Source organism: Miniopterus natalensis, chromosome 7 (assembly GCF_054644295.1).
Source record: "Miniopterus natalensis isolate mMinNat1 chromosome 7, mMinNat1.hap1, whole genome shotgun sequence".
In the NCBI taxonomy this organism is placed as follows: domain Eukaryota; kingdom Metazoa; phylum Chordata; class Mammalia; order Chiroptera; family Miniopteridae; genus Miniopterus; species Miniopterus natalensis.
In genome coordinates this window covers 13,019,661-13,037,689 of record NC_142087.1, presented here as the reverse complement: position 1 = coordinate 13,037,689, position 18,029 = coordinate 13,019,661, and the positions used below count along the sequence as shown (strand labels likewise).

General features: G+C 43.5%; 1 protein-coding gene across 4 annotated transcripts in view; it reads left to right on the top strand.

Moving 5' to 3' along the window:
* Nucleotides 1-18,029, top strand: part of RALY (RALY heterogeneous nuclear ribonucleoprotein) — a 124,554-nt gene that overhangs the window by 12,855 nt on the left and 93,670 nt on the right. Inside the window, exon 1 of one of the 4 annotated variants that reach the window (XM_087818788.1) lies at nucleotides 982-3,101. The exons of the other annotated variants lie outside the window; for them this stretch is intronic. The gene's annotated coding sequence lies outside the window, so the exon portion shown is untranslated. Of the gene's footprint in view, nucleotides 1-981; nucleotides 3,102-18,029 lie in introns of those variants that run through there. 4 annotated transcript variants of the gene reach the window in all.

Here is an 18,029-nt window from a genome sequence, read left to right as displayed (position 1 = left end):
ATATGCTCAAGATCCTCAGTTTATAGTGTTTCTTCGTGCCTCCTATTCTATATGGCTTCTTTCCATTATATCCCACTGGACCATAAGCTCCACAAAGACAGGAATCATGTTTGTCTTGTTAATGTTATCCCAGTGCCCACCATAGGACCTAAGTATTTTTTGAGTGAATGGATAAAATGTTAGAGTTTCTAAAATTGAGGTACATGGCTGCATATCAGATGATACATGAAGTTACAAGATAAAACATATCCTCCTAAAGTTGTCAGTGTATTCAGATTTTTTGGACTTGGATTGGTTTAAAATATTATAACTAGTAATTTAAAAATTTACTCGTATAATGTTATGGAATGGATAATGTTAGCATGGATTTTTTTAGATAAAATGAGAAAGCATCAAATAAATTACAGGATTATAGTAGGTCCTTTGACCTTTACTACAGAAGGTCTAGTGTTGCCAGATCACTGATATTTTAAAGAGAAGCTAGAAATCTAATTTTTAGAAAAAATGAGATCTGATTTTCAATGTTGGCAATTAACTTAAGAGGTTTTTAAATAAACCTGTGTGCGTCAGACAAAACACATTTTTGGGCATGAGCATCTGTTGTGACCTATGAAATAACAGATCTGGGCAGGAACTAGACTTTGGACCAGGCCAATGGACTGTGGTGTCAGGGATGGCTGCCATTCTGGGTATGGCTCCTCTTTAGCTTCAAACTGGCCATATAGCTTGGAATGGAAAGAGTGAAGTTAAGACTTGATAGGTTGCCTGGCCGGGCTTGGCTCAGTGGTTGAGCGTTGACCTAGGTGTAGGGGTTCGATTCCCAGTCAGGATACATGCCCGGGTTGCGGGCTTGATCCCCATTCGGGGGCATGCAGGAGGCAGCCGATCAGTGACTCTCTCATCATTGATGTTTCTATCTTTCTCTCTGTCTCTCCTTCTTCTTTCCTCTCTCTGAAATCAATAAAGATATATTTTAAAAAAAAAAAAGACTTGATAGGTTAGGAAAATTCCCACATTAGACATCACCATCTGTGGGAAGCAACTACTGAGCTCACAGGCAATCTCAGCCCTTAGAGAGCATCTCATTTATTCCCCGTTTTGCAGATGAACAAAGGTCCAGAGAAGGAAGCAGAGCTTTCCTCTAGAACCCTAAGCAGCAGGCATAGGTCCCAAGCAGGCCTCGCTTTATACTCCATACCTTTGGTACTCTTGCTCTTAGGGTATGGGGCAAGGGACTTCCCTGGCATACTTTAGGATGGTTGGTAGAGCTAGGTGAACTTCGCTTTGTGATACAGTCCTATCACCCTGAGCTAAGGAAAGGTAGAGGTGACAGTTAGTAGCCTGCTCAGCCTCATCTTGGCACAAAGGGTCTATTTCTGCCATTAGCATCAGATTGACCTTATTTTTTCTACCTAGAAAGATGTAGAGGACAGCTCAGCAAAAGGAGCTTCAATACCAAGCTAGATCTGTCCCACCTTGTGCCTTCCTTGCTTTTCTCCCTCTTCTGTTTCCTCCCCTCCAGCTCCTTCCTCCTAGAGCCCTGCTACCCTCCTTTGTATATCACACCCCTCCCCACCCTTTATCTTTTGTTTTTCTTTCGCTGTTGCCCTTCTCCTCACTGAAATTCTTATAATGCCGGTGCAGTAGCACAGCCTGGAATTGGACATGTTTTCCAGGGTTTTTGAGGAGACTTGCTCTAAAGTAGGGCAACTAAATAAGGAAGATTTGATGTCTTTAATTTGCTGTCTCTTCTTCTCCACCCTCCAGGTTGGAAGGATAAAACCTCAGCTCTGGACTTGGCTACAGGGTTCACATCATCTGGTGCCCCCTCATTTTGCTGCCTTCTCTCAGCAGCATGGTGCTCAACACCCACTGTTTCCCTGTGCTCCTGCTCAGTAGAATGACTTTGTTTTGACCATTCCCTCTGAGTAGAAAGTTCTGTCAGCTCCTTTTCCTCTTTATGTGACAAACTCCTACTCTTTCATACAGTTACCACCTCCTCAATAAAGCTTTCCCTCATTGCTCCATAAGCAGAATTGATTTTGATCTTTGTATATTGCTTCTACTTTTATAGTTGTACTTCAGGGCTCTATCACACCCAAAACTGCTCTCATTCATGGTATAGAGCAGTGATTTTCAACCAGTGTGCTGCAAGAATTTTTAAAACATGCAATACCTGAGTGTTTAGTCAGGGGCACTGACCTCTTCTCCCTTAGATTGTCAAATTAAAAACTGACAACAACCAACACAACAGTAGCCATTCAGTCTGAATGAATCAAAATTACACCCATTTTTTTGGGTCAGATCGGCAAAAAATACATATTTTTTGGTGTGCCGCAGAATTTTAGTAATTAGTTTATGTGCCATAAGATGAAAAGGTTGAAAATCTGTGGTATAGAAACCATATCACTAGGGGACAGTGTGCTGCTTATCCCTGTTTTCCTTTTGTCTCTGTAATAGGCCTTGCACAAAAAGTACTTGCAGAATGAATGACAGAAATATATGTGTGTCAGTACCCACGGTATGAAGTTGAATGTTAAATGCTATAGGTGAAATATGACAAAGTTTTTTGGAAATTTACGGGAATTCTTGAGAGATACCTTCTAACTGGTAGAAGTCTTGGAAGCTTCTATAAGCTGGTAGTATTTAAATATGCCCTTGAAGTTCAGTTCGGCTAAGATGGTGGGACTAACATTCCCAGTGGTGGAAATGGTTGGAGTAAAAGCAATGAGGAAGTACAGAGGTCAGTCCCCACCTACTAATTCATCCATCCCCTCAGCCAGATTCCTGCTAGAATGTGTGCTAAATTTCTAGGCTAGCCTAAAGGAAATTCTCTTTTTCTTCTGTCTTTTTTACTTTTTTTCTTTTTCCTCTGCTTTGCTTTTCTTCTCTTGAGATCCACTTGCCTTTTATTTTGGTTTCTTCTCAACCCTTTCCTTTCTTTCATCTTCCCATTTCTCCAGTCCTTTTTAAAGAAAAAACTTTTTTGGTGTATCTCTGTCTAGCTGTCTTCTTTCTTGCCCTCTTCCCCAGGTCATGCAGGAAATCCAGGCGTTTGGCTGGCTTGAGATGTGAATCAGCTATACAATATTTAACTCCAGGTAACACCTCACTGTGAAACTGAGAAGTAATCGTGCAATAGTTGTTTCTCATCTGTCTGATTTTCCCCCCACAATGCTGGAAGTGTCATTACTATTATTATTTTTTTAGTAGTTGTCAAAATGTCAAAGTTAATGAGAAGTTTCTGCAGATAGGCCTGCCCTTAAGTGGTGTGAGCCTTCAGGCAAAGCCAGGGCTGGATGAGTCAGAAGTGCTCATGGTTTGTTTTCTTATGCATATAGGTGTTTAGGCCACACATTCCCTCCTTTTCCTATAGGTTGGTATACTTTGCAATACATATACACACAATTGAGTCACAAAGGTGCACACATTTCTTCTCTTCCATACACATCCATACTATCTTCCCTTATACCTTCAAATCATACCCCAGTCCCATTGTTTCTACCCAGATACCCAGAATTGTGTGTGCCACAAGAGTATCTGTAAGACTGTCTTACAGAAACCACACTTTCTACTCCCTTACATATCCACACAAGCCGTTCCCTACCCAAACGCACCTCAGGTCCCACACACTATCACACCATCTCCTGCTATTCCTTACACCCCCTCCTTAAGTATTTCTAATCTTCATAAGAGACATTTTAGTTTCAGACCAGTTTTGAAAGGAAATGTCTTTGCTGACAGCTAAGCTAGCAAACCATTAGGAAGTCTGAACCATTTATGACAGATGCTTTGATTAAGGCCAATAGAATAACCCTGTTATGGTTGGGGGAGGGGAGGGTTGGATCAGATAGTAGTGGGTTGCTTTTAAATGGCACTCTTCTGACCCAGGATGGATTTGAGCCTAGGTCCAAACTTGATCCTGTACTTTAAGGTTCCCTTCTATTAGAAGATGATCATATACTTAGCAGAAGAGCCAGAGCCATTGCATATGTTCCAAATCACTCTCTGGGGTGGGACCTAGAAAACTGTTTTTTGTTGTTGTTAATCCTCAGCTGAGGATTTTTTTTTTTTATTATTGCTTTTCAGAGAGAGTAGAAGGGAGGGAGGGAGAGAGAGAGACATCGATGTGAGAGACACATGAACTGGTTGCCTCCTGCACTTGCCCTGCCCCATCTGGGGGCAGGGAGTGAACCCACATGGGTACATGCGCAAGGTACCCTTCACTGGGAATTGAATCCGAGACCCTTCGGTGCACAGGCCAACACTCTAACCACTTAGCTACACCGGCCAGGGCTAGAAAACTTTTTAACAAGTGCCCTGAGTCTTTAGTTGTGTAGCCAGGTTGCAAACTCTTAATCGAGAGAAAAGAACTAGAAGTAAGATCTGCATTATTTTCCTGTATCACCTTGGACAAGTTTTCTTTTCTAGATTTCAGCTGTATTATAACATAGCTCATTCTCATAAAGGACCCTTTCAACTCTAAAATTTCAGATTGCTTTATGGTAAGACCAGTCTGGGCTTCTTTTCTGTCAAAAAAGTGTTCCTTCTTTGCGTCTGCCCTGAGCAGGGCATTTCAGTCTTCGGCTAGAGGCCAACAGAGGCAGCCTAGGCCCTGACCTTCTGTCAGAAGCACTGACACAGCTCCTAATTAGAAGTAGGTGGATATGGGACTGCTTCCAGGCCTGGGGAGCCTGGAAGGAGGCCTGAGGAGTGCTCCTAGCTAGGAAGAATCTGATTACCATGAAATGGATCTGGTTACACTTGTCAACACAACAGTTCTGCTGGTGTAGCCATCCTCCAATGGGACCGGCAGGCGGGGCTGCTCTGCGCAAATGGGGAAATGGTTAACTTGTATCTGTCTCCCTTTGATGTGTTTTCCTCACCTTTATAAACTCCTATGCAATATGATGCTAGGTACACAGAACAGACCCCCTCTCCTCAGATGGAAATACCACTTAGTGAATACCTACTAAGTGTTAAATATTGGGTTAAGCTGCTTTGTGTGTTTATTTCTTCTAACAGTCTACTTACTGGGAGACATTGGAAAAGGAAACTGAAGTGAAGTGACTTGGCTGCCCTATGTCACATAGCATGTTCTCTGTTGTACTACACTACAGCATTTCTGATTATTTGCAACACTGATTCCAAGCTGGTGACCTGTTTTCAACCAGGACCATCCTTATCCTTCTAGGCTGGAGCCCTTCAAAGATTGAAGGAAATTCTTTAAAATCAGTGGTGAGGAGGATCGGGGGTATACCCTTTGCTTGCTTTTGCTTTTTCATCTCCTTTCCAAGGTCCCTAAGGAATGAGCAGGCTCTAATGGGAGAGATCAATCATCATTTGGGATCAATGGGAAGGCTTCCTCCTGCGTGCAGTGCAGAGTCAGGAATCTGAACTGGCCCTGGCCCTGTGGGAGGAGGGGGGAAGAGACTCATGACTGGATATTTCTAGGCACTGTAGAACCTGAGTGCTTAATATGCTCAGCTATCAGTGTAGTCAGATAAAATTGTCCCGTATAGTTGGTTCATTCAACAAATGTTTGTTGAGTATCTCCTATGTGTCAGAGCATGCTAGTGGTAAGGATTCCCAGGTGAAGACCCAGTATCTACCCTGAAAGACCTCACCATCTAGTATCAGAGCCAAACGGAAATAAATCACAGTATTGTGTGTATGCATTAATAGAGGCATGTGCAAGGGATTCTGGGATTACAGAGGCATGAAGGTGAGTTTTCCTGGAGGAAATAACTTTGATCTGTGCTTTGAAGGAAGAGTAGGAGTTGAGGCAGGCAAGGCAAGGCAAGGAGGGTACTCCAGACCAGGGAACTAGCATAAAGATGTGTCCAGGAACTCTTGATAACGGGGTGGACATTAGAGCAGCCTCTAGCATGGAGCAAATCAGATTGGCAGCCCTGAGCCCTGGCCTCTTGCCCGACTTAGGGCTGTAATAGTAACCATTGAGTGGCAGTTAACAGAGGAGAAGCAGGTGGAGAAAAGGAGGTGAATTTATTAGCAGATTCCTGGGAGGAAACTAAGTGAGGAAAGCTGATGAGCAGCAGGTCTCTGTCCTCTGAGCCAAGCCTGCAAAGGTGCTGAATGGGGGGTTCTTGGCAGTGGTTTGAAAGCTCATCTAGCTCGGGCACATGACTTTCCTTCTCTAATGGCAAAATCCTCTGTTTCACTCAGCCTACCCCTCCTTTCTATGGTCTTTTAAAAAAGAAATTAATGGAATCTGTTCAAAATACCCCTGAAATGAAATTACATTTTTAACTCTAATTACTCTAATTAAAACTTGACAGCCATAATCCTGGAATGGCAGATATGCTAAGTACCCCATGCCTGTGACAAGCTCACCTACCCAGATGGAATGTTGTTCTGTTCTGGGCTTAGGAGAAAAATTCTTATGTGTGTTTGTTTTGTTTTTCACCATCAGATTTTAGTCTTTGACCTCACAGCTTCCCTAAGCTAGGATAGCCATACTTGTGCACTACAGGGTTGTTCAGGACACCTAATCTCAATAGAGGTCCCTTTGCATTTAGAGGTGATGATTCCTACCACATACCTTTGTGTTCTCCAATTGAGGTCAGACTGCATTGAATACCTGTGCCTTTCCTTGGGTGAAATCCCCTGCCTTTGGGAACCAAGGATCTGCTCTTATTAGAAGGCTGTCTGCTGTTCTAGGGCTAAATCTGGATCTGGGTTCAGTTTATGGCTGATATTAAGGATACAGTTTGAGGTCTGGGACAAGGAGCTCTGAAAATAAGATCTTCTCTTCACACATCTCAGCACAGGCTAGAGTCATCTAGTGAAATGCTTGATCTTGGCCCTTAACTAGTTACCTGACCAGACCCAAGGAACATGAGGAGGAAGAGGGGCAGCCCTTAAAGCAGACTGAAGTCCTTGTTGATGCTGTGAGTCATCTCATGGTTCTGTTAGAATCAAATATCCCTATGTTCTAGTGACCTCTGGTCAGCCTAGAATAGAAGCCTGATTTGTCGGTGGACACTGGCTGCTGTGTTAGGTACTGTAAGAGATACAGAATTGAGTAAGATACAATCCCTGTCTCTGAGAAGCTTAGAATTGTGGGGAAATGGGGAGGCAGTGTTGAGCGACTGACAGCCATATATGTATGACTAATTATGTAAGGCAGAACAAGCAAAGACTTCTCACAGGTGTTGGCATTTCAGTTTGTCACTGAATAGGCAGTATTTGCAGAGGAAGGAAGAAGGACGTTGCAGGTGTTAGGGAACAGCATGGGGAAAGGTAGGAAGTTGTTATGTGACAGCTCACTGTGATTAGAGTACAATGTGCAGGGAAGGATATGATAGAGGATGAGGGTAGAGTTTAAACGTTACCCTGTAGGCAGAAGGTTACCATTGAGGGTGCAAGGCTATGATATGAGTGTACATGATAGATTGGGAGACAGGGTGATTGGAAACATAGATTAGAACAGGTGTCAGCAAATTGTGGGCTATCGGCTCAGTCCAGCTCACTGCCTCTCTCCGTTAAGTTTACTAAAATACAGCCACATTCATTTGTTCATCCATGACTGCTTTCATATAACAGTGGTAGAGTTGACTCTACAGAGACTGATAGAAGCCCACAAAGCCTAAAATACTTACTATTTGGCCCTTTACAGAAAAGTTTGCTGACCTCTGAGTTAGAAGCAAATTATTAGTTATGCAGGAGATGATAAATGTCAGGACTAGGCTTGAAATGGATTGAAGGTTCAAATGAGACTTTTCAGAAGAAGAGCATGATTTATCATAGAACACCTACCCCATCTACCTCTCTCTCAAAACTCCGTGAAGGTCAAGTATGCTAAAAGTCACCACAGTCACAAAAGGACACAGGATGCAGGCAAGTCCTGATTTGCTCTTATTAGCTGTGTGACCTTGGATAAATCACTTAAATTCCTCGAAGTCCCGGTGAATGTCGTGAATAGAACAACAATAAGAATCATCAGATTCTTCCTCTTGGCACCAAGCTCTTAGTCTACCACTTCTCTGTACTTCGCCCCCAGTTTAAAAATCTGTTGGTCCTCTAATGGAAAAGAGATCCTAGAAAACTTGTAAAATAGTTGAGAAGTTGGGGCTGGACGTGCAGATAGTTTTCATCACCCAGAGAAGTTGGTGTGGAGAGGGGTTCCTTGATACTTTGAGGACACCCTCTACCCTTCCCCTTCCCTAATTGCTGGTACTTATTCTGGCCTAATTGAATTTATTTCTAGCCTTCAACCTCCAGAGTATATTAGGCCCCTGCAGAACTAAAGGCTGGATCACCTATCCTAGCCAAAAACTGTGTAAGTACCCCTTGACATCTCTTATGTGCTTCTTTCTGCCAACTACACTGTATTCCCTATACCTTACTCCTTTTTTCCTAGAACATCGTGCATCCACCCTGTAGAATAGAAAAAAAAGACACTGGATAAGGAGACCACAGTGGTGGGTTCCAAACTCATTTCTCCCTTCAGCTTACTATGTAATCTCAGCCAACTTGTTTCAAGGTTCTGGTCCTTCTGTAGGTTCCAGTACAAATGACTTTAGCCACTATTTGGAATTTGAGATTTCTTCTCTAAGACCCAACTTCAGAGCACAACCTTTTTTTCCTTTTTTCTTTACCCCTTTCCTTTCAATCTAGAATATTAGTATAAACCCACACCTCATTTACTTGAAATTCACTACCTTCATAGTAATATCTCTAGCAGTTTTTACTGGTAGGGTTCTAGGAACTGGCACTAAGTCTAATTATTAGAATAAAACAGACCCTGGGGGTCAGGGTCAGCTGACCCTAGAGGTGTTGAGCAAAGCACCATGTCTCTACAATGGGCAGTCTATTTCAGTACAGGCAAACTTTTGGCTCTGGACATCCGTGATACAGTAGAGGAAGAAGGACCAGGCACTGATCCAGGCAAGTTACATACTTTCCCCCCTCATTTTATCTCATAACCTATGATATAGATGATATCTCTATTTTACGGATGTGGGAACTCAGAGACTGACTCATGGAGGATACAGGGAAATAACAAAATATTTCCTATTCCCAAGTAGGGGAGAGTGGCAGAGGAGATAGACAAGTAAACAGAGTGGTCAAAGCTCTAAGAGGATACTTGAGAGCAGTGAAGTAACAATTCTAAGGATACCCAGAGCCAGGGCTCAAACCCCTGTCTGTCTGTGTGATATTTCTACTATACCATGCTGCCTTCCCCTACAAGAGTAGGGAGAGTTGGCCAACTTAAGTGCAAGTCTAGATTGGCAGGCAGTCTCTGGAGTATGGTCACTGGTGGGGAGGTCTGGCCTTGGAATTCAGAGCTAGACTTTAGTCCTAGGAAGCCTGAGGTATTAGGCAGGTGACAAAGGCAGAGGCTTTCACATGGACCTGGGCCCATTTATAGAAGAGCCCATAATTTTTTGCCCTCTAGAAGTAAAGCCTGGTGGTCAGCATTGGCAATATCCTGGAATATCACGAGGAACCACAGATTCAGCTCTGTGGTACAGGAGAACAGGGAGGAATGGTTGATATATCCAGGGCCTCTGGGTAGGGGATGGGAGTTAGGGCTAAGACTTTTAAATATTTCCTGCCTAGAGTCAGAATTAGTTTGAGGACTGGATTTGAGTTGCTGAATCCTACCTGAAATTATAGAGTTAGGATAGACAGTGAGAGGGAAGGGAAGGGATTTTAGAGACTGACAAGAGCCAGTCCAGGTTAAAAAAAATAAGTCTTGTTGGATTCTACAAATCATTCCAGCTTAAAATTTTGAACCATTTTCTTTTTTCTTTTTTATATGTCTATCAATTTCAGAGAGAAGAAGGGAGAGGGAGATAGAAACATCAGTGATGAGAGTCACTGATCGGCTGCCTCCTGCATGTTCCCTACTGGGGATCAAGCCTACAACCAGGGCATGTGCCCTGACCAGGGATCGAACCGCAGTCTCCTGGATCCTAGGTCAATGCTCAACCGCTGAGCCACACCAGCCCTGGGCTGAACCATTTTCTTCCTAGCACAGCCTTTGCAAATATTCCCTCCTTTCCCCAGAGACCCTGTCTTTCCTTTTCTCTGACTCTGGCTAGGCAGGCAGGCCATGGCTAGCTTTGGGCCATAGCATCCTTCAGTCCTGCTCTTTCACCTTGGGTCCTCTTCTGCGAAGCCCCTGATAGTGTTAGATTCAGTTTCTTCATCTGTGAAATACAGGGGTTGGGCTACCAGAATGAGGTCCTAATGTTCTATACTCAGGAGCTCCTTTTTCCACCAGATCTGAAATTCAGTCTTTTTTTTCCCAATTCTCGTCCAAGGATATTTTCTCCATTGATTTTAGAGAGAGTGGAGGGGAATAGGGGGAGGAGAAACATCAACGTGAGAGAGACACATCGATTGGCCACCTCCCGCATGCACCTGGACACCGAGGTCAGGGATCAAACCTGCAACCCAACTGGGAACTGAACCTGTAATTGAACTGAATCCCTGCTAGAATTCACAGATTCTTTTTTTGCCTGACCATCTACTTGTGATTTTAATTTTGGGGTAAAATTGTCATCATCTCTCAGATCCTGGCCTTCTAACTGGAACTGGACTGAAGTTCTTGGATTGAGTCCACGTCTGCAGAGCACTTTCATTGCTTTTTTTCTTTTTAAAATCCTTACGGGAGAATACACACACACATATTTTTTTTATTTTAGAGAGAGAGGGAAACATCGATCAGTCATCTTTCGCATGTGCCCCGACTGGGAATTGAATCCGCAACCCAGGCATGTGCCCTCACTGGGAATCAAGTCCACCAGCTTTTGGTGCACGGGATGGCACTCTAACCACCTGAACCACCTGGCCAGAGCTGCATTGTCATTGCTTTTTTAAGTACCTATTCAAAAAACAATATGTGAACTTAAAACTTGGAGTTCCAGTCTCCATATTGAGGATACCTCCAAAGTGTTTCTGTACTGTCAGAAATCTGGATGATGTGGGAAGTGCCCTGACCGAGTAAGTGGACTAATTCTGGCCCACCACTTACTTTCTTTTATGACTCTGGACAGATCCTCTCCGCACTTTGGTCTTACCACCCCTTCTGAAAAATGGTTGGCCTCTTCCAGCTCTGGTCTCACCAGGGACAGAAAGCTATCTTCTATACAGTTCAGTTTGCAAAGCACTATCTGGCCCAAGCTTTGGTGTGTTGGTTACAGATTATAAAGGCCTAGATCCTTGTTTCCAGCTCAGGAGGGGGAAGGGGAACTATCCAACTGTCTCATTAGCATGGAGAAAAGAAAACAGTAATTACTCGTGCCTCCCTTGATGATTCTTGTGGGTTGGTTCTTCTAGGGAAGGAGGAGGGGAAACGAGATGGTTTCAGCTGAGGAAGGAGAAATGCAGAGGCAAGAATGATTGTCTTGCACATCTGTTATATTCTCTGGACATTCCTCCAGGCAGCCTAGAGACTGCCTGGATTGAGTTTCATCTATTTATGGCATGCATAATGTTCTCATACATGGACATGGATTTGGCTCAGAATCCTAATGTCTCTTGTCATTAAACCAGCTGCCCTCCAGGGCCTCCTTTTGTGATGTGCTGGCATCCTGAGACCTGTCTTTGTTGGGGAGTATAGAGGAGGGTTTTACTGAGCTATTTTTGACTGGCTGCATTTTTATTATGTTGTGAGATTATCTTTTTAACCTCCCATGGCAACACAACCAGTTGGTTTATTATGCCAGGGTACAGTCAACCACACAGTAGAGTCAGTCGCAAGAGCCTAGGTCCAGTATCCTTGTGAGTGGGAGGAGTGTGGTAGAACTGCAAGACCATGGGATTTGGTCAAAGCTAGGGAAAGCAGGCCTTCTGAAGGTTGAGGCGGAGTTTTGAGGTTAGGGGCAGCTGGAACAGAACTAACAAATAGGTTGGCAAGTGTGGCTCCTGGGACAAGGGCTGTTTGCTCTATAGTCATTCTTTTTATTTTTATTTTTTTAATGTTTTTATTGATTTTAGAGAAGAAGGGAGGAGGAGAGATAGAAACATCAATTGGCTGCTTCCTGGGGGTCTAGCCTACAACCTGGGTCTGTGCCCGTACCAGGAATCAAACTGGCAACCTCTTGGTTCGTGAGTCGACACTCAACCGCTGAGCCACACCTCAACCACTGAGCCACACTGGCCAGGCTCTATGGCCATTATTGTACTCTTTGATGGATGTGAGCCATTGTGCACCCTCAAGTGCTGATTGTAGTAGAAGTGGGTCTGAGGCCACCTGCAGGTGAGCCTTGGAGCTGTTTTGCTTTGATTATCTCCTTTGGCTGCTCACTCCTGCCTTGGTTGCCACCTGAGAGGCCGATAGAATGCAGCTTCCATTTTCCTTCCCCTTTCCCGAGGAAGATACCATTTCAGCAACACCCCTTTCAGTCAGTCATCCTGCAGGCCCTGGAGATTGCTCTACTCTAAACAGCAAAGGTTCTATAGGGACATGCTATTTTTAAAAATATGCTTTACAAATGTAGAAGATGACGTCCTCTGTCAGAATCTCTCAGCCCCCTGAAGCACTCGCTTTCTCTTGTCCCAGGCCTTTTGCTTGGTTCCCCACCCTACCAAAAGCCTTTAATGTCCAGGTCCCAGTTCTTCCCAAATTTTTCTCTTAATTCACTTCCTGGTTTGTTTCTTCTCGTCACCAGTTGTAGATTCCTGGTTTCCATATATTCCTGTAGAGCATGCCCTATTATTTTCTTTGATGGAATGCTCCAGAATAATAGCCTGGCCCAAGGGAAGGAGTACTTTTTTCCAGACTAACTTGCATCTGGGACGTAGTAAAGTGCTTCCCAGAAAAAGACGATATACACACCCAGGGACACAGTTCATGCTGATCCTGCGAAGGTGTTCTTAGCATCATGTTCCCTCCCAGGATAAGGTATTTTGATCAGGCTCAGCCCAGGCACCTCTCATGACTTCTTGCCTGTTTGTTATATAGTCTTAGAACATTTTGTCTTTAGGGGCATGGTACCCAGTTCAGTAAAAGCCCAGCTTTTCTCTTACTGCAGCAATGGGCTGAGAGCCCTTTGGGGAGGGCCTGGTAAGTCAAGTCCTGCAACTCTGTAACTTGATGGTGCACTTGCATTCCACTCCTCCCCATCTTTTTCCCAGGCATGCAAAAACCAACAGTTGCTTCATCAAGTGCAAAATGGAAGAATTTGGTCCATTTCCTAAAACTTTTATTATTGGTGCCTGCTTTGATATGCGAGGACTCTTTATTTTTGAGCATAAGGAAGTGCATTGTGTATAGGAGAAAAGACGGTCTTCAGAATCCGACCTGGGTTCCAGTAAGTTCTATTTCTTAGCTGAGTGGTTTTAGATAAGTTATTTTTCTTCTGAGACTCAGTTTTCTCCTGAAAGATGGGGATAATTCTATTGACCTTAGAGGTATTAGGAATAAATGAGAATAACTAAGGCTTTGGGCACAGGGTATGATACATAATAAGTAAGGCAAATATACATTTCTTTCCTTTTCTTAGGCCTCCTTATCGCTTCTTATTCATACTTTCCTAATACTTAAATGGAATAACAGTTCCTGTCATTGAGTCACTTTTGCCAGGCCCTAAGCTGAATACTTTCCTGTGCTCTCTCATTTATTTCTTCTTATAACATTTGTGAAGTAGGAACCATTTTAAACAAATAAAGGCAACTGAGGCACAGAAGGTAAGCACCTTGCTTAAGGTCACAAAGCTAGTAGAGACAGAGCTGGGATTCAAACCCAGGTGTCTGGTTCTAGTGCCTGAGCTCTTCACCATTAAATTGGTCATTACTGCCCGGCCGGGCGTGGCTCAGGGGTTGAGCATCAACATGGGATCCAGGAGATCACGGTTCTGTTCCCAGTCAGGGCACATGCTCGGGTTGCGGGCTCGATCCCCAGTCAGGGGTGTGCAGGAAGCAGCCAATCAGTGATGACACTCTCATCATTGATGTTTCTATCTCTCTCTGCCCCTCTCCCTTCAACTCTCTGAAGTTAATAAAGATATATTTAAAAAAAAAAAAAAAAATTGGTCATTACTACTTTTCTGTTACTTTCCCTGAACAATTTTCTCTCTACTTGGACCTGCTGGGATTTGTGTACATGTGGTTCTTGAGCTTTTTTAGCCACAGTTAGTGCCTGACTGTCTTGATGGAGGTACAAACAGTGACATTGTGTCTGCCACAGCTTTTCTTAACTCTTATACTCAGAGCAGATCCCTTCAACTGAAAGGTGGTATAGCATCCCCCTTTTGAAAAAGAGACCATCCCATTTCTTCTTTTACTGTTCACATCAAATAGATTTAAACAGTTAAACTCTTGTTAACAATCTTGTTTGATCCATCAGCAGATTCTTCAAAACAGTAGGTACTATCGCCCTCCTTTTACAGACACGGAAACTAAGGTTCTAGAAAGTGAAATGACTTGGTCAGGGTTACACAGGGAATTAGAGCTAAAGCTGGAACTAGCCTTTAGGTTTTCTGACTCTTAGCCCAGTGTGCTCTACTAATTTAGTAAGAAGGAGAGGTATGTGTGAACAATATGCAGATCAGACCTAAAGAGGGTTGATCTGTATTAGGACCTAGGATCTAGAGAGTGCTGAGAAGAGGCCTTGCCCCCTCCATCTCCATCTTCCTCCTGGTTCATTCATACACGTTTGAGGACTTCAGCAGCAAGAGAGAAGCACTTTCTTTTAGAGTTCAATAAAGCTTTTATGACAGGGAGCTGTGGGGAAGAGTCCAGAGGATGTCTGTATCCCCGTATCCATAGGACGGTTAGACTCCCAGGGCTTATTAGCCTGGAGTAACCCTTGTAGAAGGAGCAGAGGAATAGCGGAAGAACCTGCATGTCTTCTGACCTCTGCGGGCTTCAGCCTAAACCTGGTGAGGGGTGGGCTCTGGGAGGACAGGGGTGAGGACAGGATTAGAACCCTGAGGAGCTTTATTTCTGCCTCCAGATTTAATCTGGGGTTTAGACAAGTAAATTCCCTTCCTTTAAAATTTATAAAGAAGAATTCCTACTGCTTCATTTAAAAAAACAAAAACAAAAAAAACCTTGGATCTGGAACTAGAAGGAAAAAGAAATCTTTCCCAAAGTCTGGGCCTCAGACATTTCAGTGCTGCCCAGGCACCGTCTTCCTTTTGTCTCCTCTACCTTCACTGCTTTGCTCTCCCTCTCTCTTTTTTAATCCTTACCCGAGGACATGCTTAGAGGAAGGGGGACAGAGAGGGAGGGAAATAAACATCGATGTGAGAGAGAAACATCGATTGGTTGCCTTCTGTACGTGCCCCAACCAGGGATGGAACCTGCAACCTAAGTATGTGCCCTGAGGGAAGTGAACTGGCAACCTTTCAGTGCACAGGGCGGTGCATAGGACGGCACTCAACCAACTGAGCCACTCCAGCTGGGCGCCCTCTCTTTTCTCTGTTAACCTAACTCCTGAAAACAAGAATGAGAACAGGGACTAGCTAACAGATTAGTAGATTCTGATATTATAGGCACTGGGCCTGAGAGTCAGAACATGGAGCTTGAGATTTTGGACCTTTTAGACCTCAGAACAAAGGTGGTGGGGCACCACCTTTCATTCATTCATTCATTTAAATATTTATTCACTCACATGTTCCCCACATACTTAGTATCTCATACCTGCCAGGCTCTCTGCCAGATATTTGGACTATTCCAGTTAATAAGACCCTAAACCTGCCATAAGATAATAGTCTTATGGGGAAGACCTAGCAGCAGTAAACCTCCTTTCCCTCTTCCCCCCATTCAAATAATTGGATTTTGAGGTAGAAAGAACTTTGGAGTTTATCTCTTCCTCCTTTCATGTTGCTATGTAATGAAGTACGGCAGAGCATGAAGTAAGTAAGAAGTACATAGGCTTTCAAGTAAAGTAAAGCAGACCTAGGTTCAAATCCTAGCTCTGCTACTTACTAGTTGTTTGACCTTGAATGGCACACTTAGCCTTGTCAGTTTCCTTTGCTATAAAATGGGCATGCCCATCGCCTGCTTCTCAAGATGATATGAGGGTTAACAGCATAATACCTAGTTCAGTGCCTAGTGCATAGTAGCCCGAGCTTTTCTGTCTACTGCATCAAGACCTGACTTAAGTCCTTATTTGTTCTGTGAAGCTTCCGAGGTCACACCCTGTCCGACATTTCTCCACTTTTACAAATCATGGCACTCTGAACTGTTAGATCTGCCTAACTGTTAGTAGTTCTTTGCAGGAAGTTGACACAGTCTCATCCTGAGCTGCAAGAAGCCCAAGAATAAAGACTGTTCTCATTCACCCCAGCATTCTCTAGAACCCCTAACCCAGAGTTGTGACCATGACCAGCTAGGCCCAGGAAATATGTTTTGATTGATTGCATAGAAGCCTTCTATATATACTCTAGTGTTTTGCAGCTGACAGAAAGAGCTGTTAAAGATCTGGCTGGGAGTCTTCCACCTTAACTCTCCCCCTTTCTCTCCTTTTACTACACTGATTCTCACAAAATCCCTCTGTTATAGGCTGGATGGGAATTATATTCCCATTTTGTAGCAGAGGAATCTGAGGCTCAGATTAGAATCCAGGTTTCTTGTTAGGACATAGCTCCAGTATAAGATAGGAGTAACAGGAATGAGAATAGAAATCCTAAATGACTAGATCTCCATTCTTTGGAACAGTACAAATCTTTACAAGCAGGAAGGAACAAGGGAACTGTAGTTCTGATGCCTTAGCTAATGGTAAGGCCAGAACCAGATGTAGTCACAGCCAGAAATGTTTCAAGAACATGACAGAAAGAGCAGTGAGAAAGGGTTTAGGATAACTTCATTGTTTTTTTTAGGCTTTGAAGATTAAGGATTTGAATATGTACAAAGTACATAATACATGTACAAAGTACACACACACAAAATGCCTGAAGATGAGCATTCCAGGTGAGACAATAGCATGGACAAAAAGTATGAGAGCTTGGAAAGGCCATGGTAGATGTAAGGCAGATGATGACCAGATCATGGTATACCTATGGAGTGAGGCTGAGAGCCATGACTTTTTTTTTTTTGAGCAGGGGAGTGGCATTAGGAACATTAGTTTGGCAGTGTGTGCCCAATGGATTGGAACAGGAAAGGTGAGGGGAGACTAGTGAAAGAAAGACCTGGAAAGAGGCTACTGTAGCAGTCTGTCTTTATAATGTCAATAAATTTTAAGAATTATTCTAGCCATGCAGGCAAGAGATAATGAGATCTTGAACCAAGAGGAAGTTGACGCAGTAGGGAATAATGAAGAACAGTGTGTGTGTAGAGCTCTTAGAGCAAAAAAGGACTTCGCAGTTGTGGGAATGGGGGAAGGAGGGGTTGGAGAGCATGAACATTTGGAGTCTAAATACTTGGGAGAATAGCTGTATCATTTACTGAACCATGGAGGCTGGGAAACAGGAGATGAGTCCAGTTTATTGACATGCTGAATTGGAGATGCCCTTAGTCTATACCCTTTACCTCCCACTCCCTAATGTTTCTGCCTTTGTTCTTTGACCCAGGCCTATGGAGATTCTTCAGTTCCATGTGTTTTCTGCTTTGTTTGAGGCATGGAGTCCCCACAGATCCTTCTACCTATGTTTTACAACAATTATTTTTCCCTTCCTGAAATAAGCTAGTACATGTAACGTGCTTAGCCTGGTACCTGGTCTAATTTCAAAGTGTGTGTTAAATGTTAGTGGCTATGAAATGACAGTTGTGATCATCATAGCTTTGTGATTACAGTAGCTACAGAATTAGAAAAGCCTCTGGAACCACCCGGCTAAAGGATTCAGGAGTCATTCAGCGAGTATTCAGTAAAAAGCCTGGACTGCAAGTAAATGGAGAGGTTTGGGTGTAAATGGGGGCTTTGAACTGTGTCATCTAGGACTAGAGAACATGGGCCCTGACTTATTTCTTTTGTTTTTGAGATTTAGCATAGTGTGTGGTTAGAAGGGCAAGCCCTGGAGTTTGGATTTTCTGGGTTCATGTCCCAACTCTACCACTTGGGCACATTTAATTTCTCTGTAACCTCAGTTCTCCCATTAGTAAAATGGGAAGTA